Consider the following 18,420-nt stretch of genomic DNA (forward strand, 5'->3'; position numbering starts at 1 on the left):
TATTCTGACATGGTAAACTGAAATATGCTATGAAAATAATGAACCAAAAAAATTTATCTAGAGGACTTGGGTAGGTCTGAAAATCTCTAGCATTTCTATTCCCAGGTGCTCTATGCCCAGATGCTCATCCCTTAAACCACATAAGCGTGTTCTTTCCACAATAAATCCCTACAATGGCACATCTACCCTCTATGTGTCTTAATATGTGGCTCATATTCTCAAAGGGGATGATGAAGGAAGTGAGAGAAAGTAAGAGCGTAAGTAACAGAGAGGGAGCTTATTTCCCTAGCTCTTATGATCCTTAGATATGACATGCAAATTCAACCCTGTTTTCTCCCTGGTTTGTATTATCATAGCGGTTTTGTGCTCATTCAGCCAACTTAAATTAGTGAAGAAGAATTTACTAAAATTTTATATATTTAGTTTTGAAAAAGAATTGCAATTCATGTACAAATTTGAACTTAAAATTATAGTTCTGTGTATCAGGAAAAACTAGATTAACAAAGTATAAAACCAAACAGACCACAAACCTACCTTCAAAGTACTTATATTCAGTGGGGAAAATAGAAAATAAATACATATCATAAAATGTCAAATTATAATAAGTCAAGGGGATAAAGACAGAAGACAAAGGGGAAGGGGAACAGTGAGGAGAAGCAAGTCTAAAAAGGCCTTTTGGTGGAGACCTGAAAGACAACGGAAGCATGAAAATATCTAAAGGAAGAATATTAAACACACACTCACACACAGACACACAGTGCAAAATAAAAGACTTGGAATAAAAAACAAGCTTCTGTCTGAGGAACCCAGGAGTGGGATTGATGGATTTTACAGTAGTTCCATTTATAATTTTTTAGAAGAATTTTTATTTATTTATATTTTAATATATTTTATTGATTTTTTACAGAGAGGAAGGGAAAGGGATAGAGAGTTAGAAACATCGATCAGCTGCCTCCTGCACAGCCCCCACTGGGGATGTGCCCGCAACCAAGGTACATGCCCTTGACTGGAATCGAACCTGGGACCCTTCAGTCCGCAGGCCAATGCTCTATCCACTGAGCCAAACCAGTTAGGGCCCATTTATAATTTTTGAGGAAACTCCATATTGTTTTCCATAGTGGCTGCACCATTTTCTATTTCCACCAACAGAATATAAGGATTCCAAAGTCTTCATATTCTCACCAACTCTTATCTATTGTTTTTCTTTATAATTGTCATCCTAACAGGTTTGAGGTGATATGTCATTAGGGTTTTGATTTGCATCTATCTGATAATTAGTGATGTTGAGCATATTTTCATATATCTGTTCTCCATTCAAATGTCTTCTTTGGATAAATGTTTATTCAAGCCTTTATGCATTTTTGAATTGGATTGTTTGTTTTTCTATTGAGTTTTGTGAATTCCTTATGTTTATTTCCAAATTAACCCTTTATCAGATAGGTGATTTGCAAATCCTATCTAATAAAGAGGGAATATGCTAATTGACCCTCACGCTGTCAAAAGATGGTAGTGCCCACAGCCAATAAGGAGGGAATATGCTAATTGACTGCCCTGCCCTCAAAGATGGCGGCGCCCACAGCCAATAAGGAGGGAATATGCTAATGGCCTGCCCCACCCTCAAAGATGGCTGCACACAGTCCCCTCAGCCCTGATGGAGCAGCAGGAGCACAGCAAGGACGCACCTGCCCCCAGGCAGGACCCGGCCTTGCAGCACACCTGCCTCCAGAGTTCCCTAGTCCTCTCAGCCCCCCAGCTGCCCAGGGCTGCCCGAGACTCAGGTAACCAGGGCCAGCCAAGGTTTGCGCTGCCAGCAGTGACCACAGCAGATGTGTGATGGGGCATTGCCTTCCCCTGATCGCTGGGTTGCCTCCCAACCCTGAGGGCTCCCGGACTGTGAGAGGGGGCAGGCTGGGCTGAGGGATCCCCCTCCAGTGCATGAATTTTCATGCACTGGGCCTCTAATATATATATTTTTTTTTCTTCTATCTGTAGGTTGCCTTTGCACTCTTTTGACTGTTTCTTTTGTTGTGCAGAATCAAAAAAGTAAGAGGAAGTTACTTTCCTTGTGATACAAGCTGCATTTGCAGGAAGCCCCATTTGCTCTGGAAGTATCCTGCAGTGGTGAAAAAGCTACATTCAGTAGTAAGCAGTACTACTGAATGTTGATGTTTATAAGAATCATGTGGGTATCTTGTTAAATATTCATTCTGACTCAGTACATAGAACTGATTCTCCAGTTTTATCAAGCTCTCAGGTGATGCCAATGCTATGGTCTTTGAATAACATTAGGGCAAAGAAAGCAGTGCTAGAGAATATAATACTCATAAGGAGAAATGAAGAACTCAGTAGAATTAGTAAAATAAAGAAGGTGGTGGGAGTGTAAATTGGGATTTCCACTATTCCCATTTCAGAACTTAAAGTTGTTGGAATACAAAAAAGTAAAATCTGGACATAATGAATGGTGTCTGTTTCCACAGAAGAGACATCTAGAGAGAATATCAATAAATATGTGATTGAAGAGTTTAGGAAGCCCCAAATCTATAATCAAGATAATCTGATAGAGCCCAGGAATGGCAGGGATGGCAGGCAATTCTAATTTGGTACAAGATACTCTGATAAGTTTTATTTTACATGTTTGGAGAAACACTGTGTGAAAACAAAAAGGTTTTATCATTTGGAAAAGTACTTCTCAGTCTTGTCAATTATTACAGTCTGGGACAATTTGAAACATTATCAATAACCCAATTCCCCCTTGGATCAATTAAATCCAACTCTATGGTTGGTCCCAGACATCAATATTCTTAAGTATAATTTAGATGATTCAAATGCATGAACAGGGCTAAGAAGCACTGATGTAGGGATGAAAAAACTAATTGGAGGTTGGAAGTATTGAATAAGAACCCTACCCAAGGAAAGAAGAGCCTCCAGCAGTGAAGCTTCATAGATCAAGCTGTCAGCCCTGTAAAATAAAAAAAATTTCACTGGGTGGGTTACAAAAGCAAAGAATTTATTCAAGATTATTGCACTAGAGATCAAGACTATTGTAATAGCAAAGAGAGACTGAATTCAGCTCTGCTGAAATAAAATCTTTGAGTGTGTTTACGTGTGGGGGTGAGCTATTGGAAAAGTACTGGAGGATCTAGTGGAGAGACTGGTCAACGTGACTTGACCATCTATGTTTGCTAATTGGCATTTATCAAAATTAGGCTCTTAGTCTCCCCATGAAGCTGAGAAAAAGGGGTCCTTATCTTTCTCCATGATTATATTTCAGAGTCCTCAAGAAAGGCATTCCTGGGTTGTAGATTTATATCTCAATGAAGCAGAGAAAGATTTTATAATTGCAAGCTTTCTAAAATGAGTGTTTCAAGAACTGAGAGGTCAGGAAGAAGTTCATCAGAAATTTAGATTGAGGAGAATATTAGGCTGTCCTTCTCAGCCCTCATGCATTGAAATCAGACAATACCCATCCTTTTCCAGTCCGAGGGTCATGAAACTTTTGGTTGAAATTTGTCTTGTTGTAAACAACTGTTTAGAGAGCAGGCACTGCCCAATGGACCATTCTAGAATTCCATGCCACAGGTCAGTGTTATTTTCTAAAAGTGAAGTGTAAATTCCTAGGGGTGGGAGGTTTAATCTGATTTCTAATATCATGAAGTTCAATGTCTAGCACTCAGTTTATCAACGTTTCAGTCTTTCAATTTGAGAAATTTCCATTAATAACCTTCCTAAGATGCAAGAACAACAGAATACTATTAAAGTATATTTTACCAATCAACACATTGGGAACTAGTCTAAGATTAAATTATATACAACAAACATAACAAGACACGTTTATATATCACAGTAAAAAGGCAGTGTTAAACATTGGCTAGTCTTTTTCTACATACATTATAAGACATAAATAACTCAGTTAAAAATGGAAAAACACATTTGACATTGTGTGATTATTATTATCTTTATTTAATAAATGAGACACACATCTTAAAACTTGCTCAAGTCCTAGGAACTAGGTTCACATTGCTTACTGTAAAACCAAGTATTCTACAATGTTTGCTAATTTTGTTTCAATGGATTCTTTCATTTTTCTACCTGCTTTTTCCCCTCCAGGCAGTCTTGAAAGAATTTATTTCTGTTCTACAGAGCCAGTGAAGCATGTACTGCCAGTCTGCCTTTTACATTGCTATTTTGTTCCTCTCTGTACCAGGTCCCCAAGGCATAGTCCATCCTTATTGTTATTTTGCCTCATAATTTTGTTACTATTGATTCTAGCCCCACATTTCTCTACTTACCCCTCTCTATTATTCCATTTCTGCTCTGCCTTGTAGAATTTCTGTTTTTTCTTTGTCACTTTATTTTGAAGCCTGGTTTTCTACATATTATGTACCTGTCAGATATAGTAGCCAACTCTTTTTTTGATTGAATAGAAGTAAAAAGGCTACTACTTGCACCCATAAGTTATTCCCTGAAAACTGAGTTTTATTCTCACAAAAATCTCTTCTTTCGTACCCAGCCTGCAATTGCCTTATCTTCACTCTCAATATGCACTTATTACCGGTATAGTTTTACTTTCCAGGTGACTTGAGCAATTGGTTCAGTTTTCATTTATCATGTTCACACTTCCCATTCTCAAAGAGGCTTTGATTAGACCGGGGGGAGATGTTCATTGTAAGAGATAACAGAGGTTCTCCAGTGCACTTTCTTCCTTGCTCCCTGGAACTCTGGACTATTGGGAAGAGGAGTGGTTCTGCCATTGGAACAGAATGCATTTAAACAAATGTGCTCTAATGTTTTGACCTTCTGGTTCCTAGATTGAAGTGGGTATTAGGAACATAGACTATATTCACCATTTTCTTAGAGCAAATTCTTCTAGCTTGTTGACAATAGGATAGGATGTAGTGATTACACTTCATAACTATGTCCCCAATTGCAAAACCTTGGGAAAAATTAACTGAGGAGAGAGATTTTTTTGTTTTTGGTAGTGGGATGGGTTTATTGGGAAACTGCTGAAATCAAAATCTAAAAGAACTTAAACCATTATAAAAAGGGAGATACATTTTAGGGTTAAAGAAAATAAATCAAGTCATCTAAAAATCCATATGGCAATCTTTACTTATAAGTTTAAATGTGCTGACATTTTTATATCACAGTTATATGATGGACCAGTCCTCAGAAAGCCATGGTATTTGAGTTTTCTAGGACTGAGAATGGGTTAACTAAACTATCCATATTCTTACCCAGACCCTCTATTAACCCACAAGAAACTTTAAGTAAACAGGACTGGCTTGAACTATTGTCACTGGGGTAATGTTGGCAGCCTATATATTTATTCACAGCAAAACTGTGAATTAATGAGAAGTAGCCCCTTAGAAGGAATTAAAATGATAGGCTGTCCTTTTCTTGTTGAAATCAATAATTAGGCCAATAGCAATAAGAAATAAAAGTAGTCTTCCCAGGACATTTGGTGCGGCCACTTTGTAAATTAACTGCTATTAAATCATTATTTAGGCATTCTCTTGGAGGAAGGCATGATTACATCAGTGGATGGCACAGTAATTTTGTTTGGTTTCTTCACACAGCATGGGAGGTTTGTTTGTTTGTTTAGCACTACTATGTAAACTGCAAATTGACCATGTTAAATATATATATATTCCCTTTTTTCAGTATAAAATGGAATGTAGCCTGGGCTTTGAAATCAGAAGCAACTAGGGTTTAAGTGGTAGCTTTCTTTAATTATTAGTGGGCATCATGTTATTATATGTACTAAAAGTATTAGAGTGTATTGGATGATGAGCCATTCCTGTGACATATGGCAGACAACCCCAGAAGTTATGAGAAAGGGGAGTATATCACCAAGAGCAGTATGACTAAACTAGTGATTAGAAACCTCATGAGAAGGAAGTATCGGGTTTGAGGGTGATGGATATGGAATAAATAGAAATCACTTGATTCAAATCAGAAAACACTAACTCTTGGTGTCATAAGCAACATGCTGTACCTGAGTTTAAATATTCACAAGTTGATTTTATTCATAGATTCTCAATGGGCTGTAAATGGACGCATGGCATTCAGAAGATTTATACCTGTGGGTGTCATAATACAATACATATGACTACGTTTTGGGGAAAATGTTTATTAGAATAAATGGAATAAATTAAAACTCATTTCAATAATTTTCTTCACAACCACTACTTCTGGATGGAGGAACAGAGGAGAAAGATCTAAATATCAAACTGGAAATAGCTAAAGAAGCAAAAAGCTCCACAACTCTGGGCCAACAGGGATTAAATATGAGTACGAGCTGAGAGGATCAGAGTGGCCACGTGACCTGCTTCAAGAAGGAGCAAAAGCCTGAGCCTGCTGGAGGAAAAGACAGCTGGTGATGGAGAGAATCTTGCAGGAACACCACAGGGGTCATCAAAGGGGCCCCTTCCCAAAGTTCTTGGCTTCAACAACAAACCTGGATGCAGCTAAAGGCTCTGGGGTGTGGCTCTACGGGCAGCAAGGCTTGTGTTTGTGGGTGAGAGAGACCATGTATGCACAATAAACAGGAACATAGGATGCTTTCTGCATCATTTCGCTTTGCTTTCCTGTCACACTTCAAGTTAACAAATAAAGCAATGAAAAAGCATAGGCTTTCTGAAAGATAGAAGCTATCTGAAAATGACTCAGGAACAAATATTTCTTAGTGGAGACTTTTAAAAAAAGTAAGTTGGAAGTGACATGATCTTTAATCTGCTAGGACACAGGGCAGAGAGTTTAAGTTGGATAAGTACAATTGAGGCACGTAAGACTGCATTGTACTGAAGTCCTCTGTGTAAATTTAGATTACATCAAAAGAAAGATGGTTGTCAGAAGCATTGGTGCCAGTTATAGAAAGAGGCGGTGCCTGTGGCTGGGAGTGAGGTAGGAAAGGGGAAACGGGATGGAGAGCATAACTGTACCCATCTTTGTCTAAATTTGGTTTTGCTTAATCTAGATATGATGTGAAGAAAAGTAATTGACATCAGCTTCACTTTTGGCTCAAGTTTTCATTGTAGCTCAACATTAAATGCAGAGAAAAGATAAAATTGGAAGTCTCATATTAATAACTCAGAAGAAGTGATTATCTGCTAAACTATAAGTTTTCATGAAGGGGTTATGATCACATTGCTAATTACTTTATTCCAAATGCCAAGAATACTAAACATTTAGTGGTGCTGATTAACTATTCATTAAATAAATTAATATTAAATTGAGGTCAGGTCTAGAATTATGTGATTGACTGAGTTTTCTAAATGTTTTATTCTATTTAGTTACTGCATTGAGCTTTTAATTGGAGAAAAGATTGTGCCAGCTGTTCAACTTCTTAAATAGTAAAAATATACTTTGTGATCACACTTAAAGAACTTTTTATATCCAATTTTAGGACACAATATTAAGAAGATGCAAAAGAATTATATATCATAGATTTTTATTTTATCAAGTATCAAATTAAATTTTTCTCTATGCAAAAAATAATGCAAAAATAACACATTTTGCTGTATCTTTTTTCGCTGAGTGGTTAGAGCATTGGCCCATAGACTGAAGGGTCCCGTGTTTGAGTCCAGATGAGGGCACGCACCTTGGTTGCAGACTCAATCCCTGGCTTAGGATAGGGATGTGTGCAGTGGGCAAACAATCTATGTGTCTCTCTCACCTCTCTCTCTCTCTCTCTCTCTCTCTCTCTCTCTCTCTCTCTCTCTCTCTCTTTGTGCCCCTCTCCTCCCCCCATAGAAAGGATAGACAAGAAATACCTCAACATTTTTGGTCACTTTATTTTCTACAAATATTTGATGAGGAAATGACAGTCTCTTCAACAAATGGGCACCGGATCAACTGGATATTGATATGAAAAATGCACAATAAATTCTGACCTCTTATCATACCAAAAATTTAATTGAAAATGGATCACATATCTAAATCTAAAGTCCAAAAGGTTGGGGAAAAACTAAACTTTGCAGTCTTGAAGTAGGCCCTTATTTTTAGATAAATACTTAAAACACAAGGACTATAAAGAAATATAAATACTCATGAATAGTTAAATATTTTATTGTTTAAAAAATGCCCCTTAAAAATTGAAAGGTAAAACATCAGGCTGGGGAAAAATATTTCCAATAGAATTATCTGACAAGGATGTTTTATTTAAAATATTCGAAGACATCTTACATTCCCACAATTAGAAAAAGAAATCCACCTCAATGAATAAAAAACTGACAAAATATGTGAATAAGAACTTTTCAAAAAAGATATATGATGGCAAATAATCAAATGAAAAGATTAGCCATCAGGGTTATACAAATTTAAACCACATTATGACAGAAACCAGCATTCCACACACATATTAGAATGGCCAAAGATAAAAAGACTGACAATACCAACTGTTTCTGAGGGTGTGGAGAAACTGAAATTCTCATATATGGCTGGTGGATGTATAAGATACTAAAATCACTTTCGGAAACAGTTTGTCAGTTTTTTCTAAATTTAGCACCCACTTACATTGGCTCAAAAATTCCACATAAGAGACATAAAAAATAAGTCTACACAAACACGTGTGTCCTAGCAGCTTTATTCATAATAACCCAAAGGTGAAAATATTCCAAATGTTCATCATCAAAAGATAATACGTTGTAGTATAATCCATACAATGGAATATTACTCAATAATAAGAAACAAAATACTATTAAAGGCAACACTGACTATTTATCAAGAACTAAAACCAGCATTTTTCTGAGTGTAAAAAGTTCAGCTTGCACAGAGTACATACGGTATAATTATGTTTATATGAAATGTTAGAAGAGTCAAAATTATCTAAAATAATATATCAGTGTTTACTAGGTCAGGAAGTGAGGAGTGTTAACTACAAAAAGTACATATTGAAACTTTTGAGGCTGATAGAGGCCTTGTGTCTTGGATGGGGCAAAAATTTTATGGTTGATAAGATTGTCAAGACTTCATCAAATTTTACACATAACATGAATACATTTTCTTATATGTAAATAAAGCTTGTTTCTAAATAAAAACACATGTATGTTTTTATTTGTGTGATAGACATTCATATCCCCTACACACATGCATGGTGTTGCTTCTGATATATATATATATATATATATATATATATATATATATATATATATATATATATATATCCTATCTAATAAAAGAGAAACATGGTAATTGTCGTACGACCGCTACCCTTTTCATTGGCTAATCAGCGAGATATGCAAATTAACTGTCAGCCAAGATGGCGGCCGGCAGCCAGGCAGCTTGAAACTAACATGAGGCTTGGTTGCCTCAGTGACGGAGGAAACCAACGTTCCCCGCCTGCCGCTGCCTCTGAGCTGGCAGTTTAAGAAACTCTGTAACAAATACGCCCAACTTCAGCCAGCAGATTCGCAACATTGTAAGCAAAGGCCAGAAACCTACTTTCAGCCGGAGGCCTAAGAGCTGGAGCCAAGCCTCAAGCTAAAGCTGGCCCAGAATTAAAAAAAAAAAAAAGGAAAAAAGGAGCGTTTGGGAGTTCAGTCACCCCCAGCCTGAAAACAGCCCTCAGCCCCTCACCCAGACTGGCCAGGCACCCCAGTGGGGACCCCCACCCTGATCCAGGACACCCTTCAGGGCAAACCAGCCGGCCCCACCCATGCACCAGGCCTCAATCCTATATAGTAAAAGGGTAACATGCCTCCCGGCACTGGAATCAGCATGACAGGGGGCAGCACCCAAACCCCCTGATCGCCCTGCGGCTCTGTGTGTGACAGGTGGCGGGGCCACAACCTCCCTATCTGCCCTGCTCTGTGCCTGATAGGGGGGAGCTCCCCCCCCCCCACGGGCCCTGCTCTGTGTGTGACGGGGTAGAGCCATAACCTCCCCATCAGCCCTGCCCTGAGTGTGAGAGTGGCGGCGCCCCAACCCCCTGATCCACCCTGCTCTGTGGGTGATAGAGGGCAGCACCCCAACCCCCTGATGGGCCCTGCTCTGTGCGTGACAGGGTACAGAGCCCCAACCCCCCTGATGGGCCCTGCTCTGTGTGTGACAGGGGGTTGCTCCACAACCTCCCCATCGACCCTGCCTTGAGTGTGACAGGGGGCGGCGCCCCAATTCCCCAATCAGCCCTGCTCTGAGCCCGACCAGGGGCTGCACCTAGGGATTGGGCCTGCCCTCTGCCACCCGGGAGCAGGCCTAAGCCAGCAGGTCGTTATCTCCCGAGGGGTCCCAGACTGCGAGAGGGCACAGGCCAGGCTGAGGGACCCCCCCCCCCCCGAGTGCACAAATTTTTGTGCACCGGGCCTCTAGTATATATATATTTTAATTTTACAATTATGTTCTTATTTCAGAAAGCTGTACACTCACCTTCCTTCTAACTCTTCTACTCTTGGCAGTGGTTCAAGCAGGAAAAGATCTGTTCCACACATTTTGCCAGTAATCTGTTGTATAAACAAACAAAATAAAAGACGTGATATAATGTCAAGCAATGATGAATTATAAGCAAAAAAGAGACTCAAAGGAATAAAGTGACAGGTGTGCAATTGTAGACAGTGTAATTAGGAAATCTCTCTCTGACAAAGTGACATTAATTCAAAGACGGCAAGGTGATATATGGGGCAAGAGTGTCCCAGGCCTAGGGAAGGGTTGTGCAAAAGGCCTCGTGCAAAGGCATTCGGACGGAATGATGTAACACATATATTAAAACAAAATAATACTCCTACCAGTTTTCAGGATCAGTTAATGGTATGGAAATAATGTTAGTTCATTTTAATATTAAAGTCTTAAAGTGTGAAAGTGTATCAATACTAACAGCAATTTCTTCTGATTCATATCATGTCTGACCTTGACGATCTCATTTACGTTTCATGTTATTACATTTAGATCAGGTCAATGTATTATCAATGAGAATTAGAGCATTTTAGCTAAGATATTGAATGTCCTAAAGTTTAGGCTTTTCGAAAGATGTCTTCATAAAAAAAATGTGTTTATTCCTCTGTGCTCTGTGCAAGGCTCTACAAGCCTTGGATATCTTGCTCTTTAGAGAATAACACGGTATTGTTATTCATGGTGCCTTTTTAATTCATTTAAAAACATTAAGAGTCTAATATTTGCCATTCTCTACACTAAGCACTTTACTTATAATGAGCCTTTTTGTGTATGTGTACACACACACACACACACACACAAATACATCCTATATAATAAAGAGGTAATATGCAAATTGACCCTCATGCCCTCACAAGATGGCTGCATGTGACCAGGCCAGCAGGGTGGTTAGTGAAGGACAACCAAACAACTGAACAGCAGGCTGCCTGGGGTGACCAGGGCGGCAGGTGAACAGGCTGGCAGGGGGAGGGGGCAGTTAGGGGTGAGCAGGCTGGCAGAGAGGGGTAGTTGGGGGTGACCAGGCCGGCAGAAGGGCAGTTGGGGGCAACCAGGCCGGCAGTGGGGGCAGTAAGGGGTGACCAGGCAGGCAAGCAGGTGAGTGATTAGGAGCCAGCAGTCCAGGATTGTGAGAGGGATGTCCAACTGCCAGTTTAGGCCTGATCCCTGGAATCGGGCCTAAACTGGAAGTCAGACATTCTGCAAGGGGTCCCAGATTGGAGAGGGTGCAGGCTGTGCTGAGGGGAGACCCCCCTCCCATGCACGAATTTCATACATATATACATATATTTGATATATACATATACATTGCATAAACTTATTTTATATAACAAATGTCAATTCATTTATATCAAATTTGATAAGTACTTATTAAATATATGTATATATGTATCATATACCCATACTTATATTTATAAACCATAAGTTTTCACATATAAGAAAACAAAAACTCAAATGTATTAAATAATTTTCCTAAGACCAAAGAATTGGTTCCAAGGTATAACTTCAAATTTAAATTAATTGTATGTCAAGAAAACAGAATCTAATTGGGTACTGAGGACTTATATAAAGGTAAGATAAAACATAAGCTAGTGTCTAAATAGTGAGGAAATAACCTATTTACTACTCTTTAAATGTGAATTTGTAGGTATAAAGCCAAGTATCTGATGAGGATTTTGAAGAGACTATGTTTTATATAACACTAGAGGCCCAGTGCATGAAACTCGTGCACTGGGGAGGAGGGGTCTCTCTCAGCCTGGCCTGCACCCTCTCACAGTGCAGGAGCCCATGTGGAGTGGGCCTAAGCCGGCAGTTTGACATCCTTAGTGCTTCCACGGAGGCAGGAGAGGCTCCTGCCACTGCCGCTGCTCTTTCCAGCTGCAAGCCTGTCTTCTGACTGAGTGGCACTCCCCCTATGGGAGCGCACTGACCATCAGGGGGCAGCTTCTGAGTTGAGCCCTGGTGGTCAGTGCGCATCATAGTGATTGGTTGTTCCACCGTTTGGTCAATTTGCATATTAGCCTTTTATTATATAGGATTATTTGGTTTATTCCCATGTAACAATGCATGTAGCCTTTGGCAAGGAAGACCACATTTGTTTGAATTAGAATATTATATGGAAACTTTAGGTATCACTTTAAAGAGTCTCTGAATTGTGCTTGACCAAACTCAATATTTATGAGTCAAATTGATGTCTTCTAAACATAGCTTGACATGCAAACAATTTGCTTTATCAGTGCTTCTAAAAAACCAGAAAAATATATACATTGGGCCTGCTCGGTGTGGCTCAGTTGGTTGGAGCATCATCCTGGAAGGTCACAGCTTTGATTCCTGGTCAGGGCATTTACCTTAGCTGCTGGTTCAATCCCCAGTCATGGTCCATACAAGAGGCAACTGATCGATGTATCTCCATCATATGTTACATTAATGTTTCTCCTCCCTTCCTCCATCTCTGGAACCAATAAAATGAAATATATATACATACATACATCATAATGCATTTCAGTGAGCCATTACATAGGATAAAAATATTTGGGGGCAAAAAAATCTAATGTATCAAAACTTGGCAAAAATAGCTTTTGACTTTCTTTAAGTTAGAGCTAGCACATTACTCACAGCAAGGAAATTTCTAGTGTGGAAACATGAAATTTTGGAGAATTGGAGATTTTGAGGCATAACCATAATATTTAATAACAAAGATAATACTAGTAATAAGAGCAGCAAAATTTATTGGGTAATAATTATCAGCCAGACCATGTTCTAAATTCTTTATATTAATTAACTAATTTGATTCTCCTGTTTAATGAGTTTTATAGATGTGGAACCTGGATCACAGAGAGGCCAGGTAACTTTTTCAAGTTTATACTAATAATAGAACTGATTTCAGAGCTTGGGCTTTTAATTCATGTGCTATAGGACATGACTTCTAATACTAGGATAAAATGAAGTTTATCCTTCCTGAGAATACTGTGCATAATGTCCAAATTCCAAAATTGTTCATAATAAATGAAATGGGAATCATTTTACTGAAGAGTGATAATAATATTGATAAATTTGCTAATAATTACTCAACTCATTTTTATAACTTACAAAAAGCAAACTTTGGATTCTTTCTAGGGACACTTGCTAGAGGAAAATAGAAATGGGCATGTGAGGGACCATATAGCTCCCAGGAAACAACAACAAAAATAAAATAATGGGTACAGTACAGTCACTGATGGACAAAGAGAGTAATGTGTGTTTCAAATTTCCAGGGAAAGATCCCATGTGACCCATGTGTAATGTGCAATGTCTGTGAGCTTTCCTGTTGTGTATGTAGGTTTCTATTTATTTACAATACATTTTCAATTTACTTAAAAAAACAACAACAAAATGTTATGTTAAGTTCTGCCCCTACCAAAATCAGACTGAAGACCTGGAGTATTATTTAATCAATATGGGCTTCAGTTTAATTATCTACATCAGTACTGCTTTACTGACTTCATAGACTTGTTTAACAGATAACATGCTACCACTAATGCCTTGGAAATTTTATGTTCCTTATAGGATAATGAGGATAGTAAAAGGGCAGTTTGCTGATAAGTTTCTTCAACTTTGAATGCAGGAAGGGACACCAGCCTTCTAAACTTAGCCTTTTGGCTGAAGCTTATCCTTTGTTTTTCATAACATTTAGAAACAAACAAAAAATGTATGCAATCAACGTGTCTGAAAAGGGAAAAAAATGAAGGCTTACGCACAAATATGCCTTGGAGAGGATGGGGCAGTTCATGTTTATATGGTCTGACTGGGACTATCCTTTGACAAATAAAGCAATAAGCACAGTTACTTTCAAAGCTTTTGTTGAAACTTTAAAAGACTCTCTAAGATATGTTATTAAATTTATCAATTAAAAACGGAACATTATTTACATTTAAAAGTACTTATGAGATTGTAACATTGGCTTTTTCCTAGTTATAATTTAAATTATTCATATAATAATTCATATATTGTATTAATACTTATATGTATCATCTCATAGTATCTCTATTTAATTACATCTTATTTCCTGAACCAATGTGATGGACATTAGAGATTTAAAAGGAACAATGCAGAAGTATTAGAGGAAATTATTTATTTATGAACATAAATTCATAAATAAATATATTTGTAAATTCATAAAGAAATATATGCATATAGCAATTATATGAATTTCAACATTATATTTCTTCCTCTATGAGTCATCAGGAGTCCATTGTAACTTTTGACAATGTATTTTCTTGTACCTTCTACTAGTCATAAGCTTATTTTTATATTACAAATATTTTCAGTTAGTTGTGATTAAGGCCATTTACACTTTTAACCTGACTAATTTGGTTTCCCCATTTCTTTTAATTGGGTGAGTTATCAGAATTTATTATAATATAAACTTGCAATTTCATAGGCATATTAGCATTTCAATCACGGGAACAAAGTAGTATGTGCAAAGTGAACATTTTTAGAGGGAGAATTTTCCTTTCATGAAAAATATGTATTAAATTTATGGTAGTTATTACATATGTAAGTTATACTGTGAAATGCAGCATTGAGTTCAACCATCCTCACTGGTAGTATGTCTGCTCAGCCTTCCTAAATAATCTGTGATTGTGAAAGCTGGACGTGCCTAAAACACTATTTTGTGCTCAGCTTGGACACAAAGTTTTGCAGGTGATGAAAAGGAAAATGCTTTAATGATGGAGCCACTACTCTCCTCTACCTGTGGGTGGAAGTAAAACACTTGTTTTGAATCGTCAATTGTCTGTTTCACATGTGGGCATTTTTCTCTGTATTTTTCTCCAAATTTACTTCTAACAGTTTTGATTGAAATGACATATCTAATTACAGTGTGTTGCTTTCCATGATATATCTTGATTAACTCTACTTAAGTGTGAAATATTTTTTAAAAAAGAACACATCAACTAGTTTGCCCATTTTTGTTTGTTTTTCTGTTTGTTCACTGTACTAGGTTATGAGACTTTGGGACCATGAAACTTCGTGTTTGTGTCTAGCTCTCTCCTTCCTTCCTTAAAATATTTTGTTGTGTGAGTTCCTTGTAGTTTTTGCTGAGTGACACATACTTTTTAAAATTAGAGGTCATTGTCATATTAGAAGGGGTAGCAAAGGCTGCTTTTTTTCTAACATACGGGTGATTAGAATGATTACAAATCATTCTTCAAATATGAAATATTACATATTTCCTTTTATACTCATCAGGAAATGCTAAAACTACAAACTTCTTTATAGGGAGAACCTTATATAGAACAGAAAAAAGAATAATAATAATAAAGGAAATTATGGCTATAGATATTTGAGAAAACACTTCCAGGCACCACTCAGACTGAAAGTGGAAACAGTGCCTGTCATATTATAATCACTCATTAAGTATTTAATGAACAGGAAAGGCTGGAAAACCTTTCTAACACTTAGAACAAAGCATAGTCAAAAAGCTTCTTTTTTAAAAATTATTTTTTTTATTGATTTCAGAGAAGAAAGGAGAGGGAGAGAGAGATAGAAACATCAATGACGAGAGAGAGTCATTGATTACCTGCCTCTTGCATGCCCCTCCTCAGGATGGAGCTTGCAATCTGGGCTTGTGCCCTGACCAGGAATCTAACCATGACCTCCTGGTTCACAGGTTAACGTTCAACCACTGAGCAACACTAACCAGGCAAAAAACTTCTTGTAAAATGTATTTTGAAGACAGCCTCAGGAGAACTCATTTGATTTGTGCAATAGCAATGAGGTAGAGAACTAACTAGAGCAGCTGTAATAGAATCAAAAATACTGTATATCCTTTGAAGCAGAAAAATCCTACAAATACAGAACTTAAAATGAGTTCAAACAGACTTAGTCTTGGGCAATAAAAAGCTTAGTGTGCCTGGCTGGTGTGGTTCAGTGATTGTGTTGACCTATGAACCAGGAGGCCACAGTTCCATTCTCTGTCAGAGAACATGTCTGAGTTGCAGGCTCCATCCTCAGTAGGGGACGTGCAGAAGGCAGCTGATCAATGATTCTCTCTCATCATTGATGTTTCTATCTCTCTTTTCCTCTCCCTTCCTTTCTGAAAGCAATAAACATACATTAAAGAAATAAAGAAAAACCTTAGTGTGATGTAGCCAATTTAGGTGCCGCACAGAACAGAATTTTGAGACTTAGGAGAAAGAAGAGGACACTGGGTGCCTGCAGAAATGGTATACTGGTCACACCTGACTTGCTTATGCCCAGAACAATATATGACAATTACACCATGCTCCACTCAGGGCCAACAAGGACAAGGATCAACTTTACCTATAACTTTCCACCTCACATATACCACTAGGAATAAGCATTTCCCTGTGAGTTGAAACCGGTTAGTCATCTCCGACCCACTTTTCAGGAATGAAAATGGGTTCGAAGTAAAGAGTAAAACACATTTGTAGTTATTCTTGTACTTGCTTTTTTGTGATTAAGCTTTTTTTTGTTTTGTGTTTATATGTGTCTGTTTCTGTGTATGTGCTTAGATGAGAGGTTTAGTTCACAACTTATCATTCATTTTATAACATGTTTCGTTCATTTAAGTGGGAAATTTTTGTGGTCTATCAAAATTACTTCAGGGCTGCAGCAGAAGTTTTTTGAACAGGGTGAATCTGATCCTCAATGAAAATCATTACATTTGCATACTGGTTGTGTTAAAATAACACTGATATTTTACAGATATCAAAAAACTTGCTCTTGATTCCAACCCCCCCCCCCCCCGGCCCGCCCCCCCCCCGCCCCTGTTAAATAATTTTACTGATACCTCCCATGTCCATATTGGGAGAGTCCCTCGGGGCCTCAAAGATAGAGAAAGCAGATAGCTGAGCTCAGCAGATCATTAGCTTGGAAACCAAGCATCGACTAGAGAAAATGTTTGCTGAATTCCCGTAGCTCCCCTATACCATGTCATGGGGCAAACCTGGAAGAACGGATAGTATCTTTTCAATATATTAATAAATGGTTCTTAAATCAGGTCTAAGAGATCACTGCACTTCAGATGTCAAGATTAAATAGTTGTGGACTATAACATGTAAGAGACTAGCTCACCACCATTTGAATAAATTTAGCAAAAGGAAATTGACTTTAAAATTTAAGAAGAATTTATTGAAAATGAATCTACTGCACATAGAGTGAGTTATCCTCAAATATCTTTTTGTAATGATCTTTAGAATATGATTCAGTCTTTAACATAGCTAAAGATATGAGTAAAAGCTGCAAATATTGTAAATTCTTCCATGATTTCTAAAAAATTTAACTATATTTCTTTATAGATATTTGTTAAATTCCTTGTTTCACAATCACTAATTCTAACAGTCACAACTTTATACAAGTCTATTGATCATGGATAATGATTACAGTAAAAATGCTCATGTTTCAGCTTTTAAGTATTGGCTTCTGTAAATGTTTCCTATACATGTTCAGCCTAGATGTGTAGTCACTGCCAAGTTGCTTTTCATTGTAGAAGGCAATGTTTTATAAGTATCTATGAATATACTGATTTTTTTCTCACAACTGATGGTATTACACAAAATTTGATATTAATGATTGATATGTGCTTGTATTAAAACATAACTACTATTTTCCACATGTTTGAACATAAAAAGCACTCATGCACTTTATAAATGCAATAGTTTTTTGTTACATCAAATAGTAGTGATTGCTGCTAACGTTTTTATAAAATGAATATAGCCTCTTAGATGAACAATTTTCAGTTTCAACTGCTATTATTTTTTTCAAAGCCACAAGGCAATATGCAGTCCTTTGTAAGTAAACATTCTAAACAACATAACTCCTTTGTGAAAAGGGGAGGCAATACAATAAGTCTTTATTTCATAAAGGGATTGAATAAGGAATAAAAAGGTTATATAATTTATTCATAGCTCACAACTGGGTATTGGTAGAATAAAGAAGTCAGATTATCTGCCTGTCTGCTTGTCGAAGCATAAACCAATACTTTCTGAACAAGCAAATTCAACATGGAATAAATGAGGAGCAACAAACTCCCCG

The sequence above is a fragment of the Myotis daubentonii genome, chromosome 6, assembly GCF_963259705.1.
Source record: "Myotis daubentonii chromosome 6, mMyoDau2.1, whole genome shotgun sequence".
Taxonomy (NCBI): domain Eukaryota; kingdom Metazoa; phylum Chordata; class Mammalia; order Chiroptera; family Vespertilionidae; genus Myotis; species Myotis daubentonii.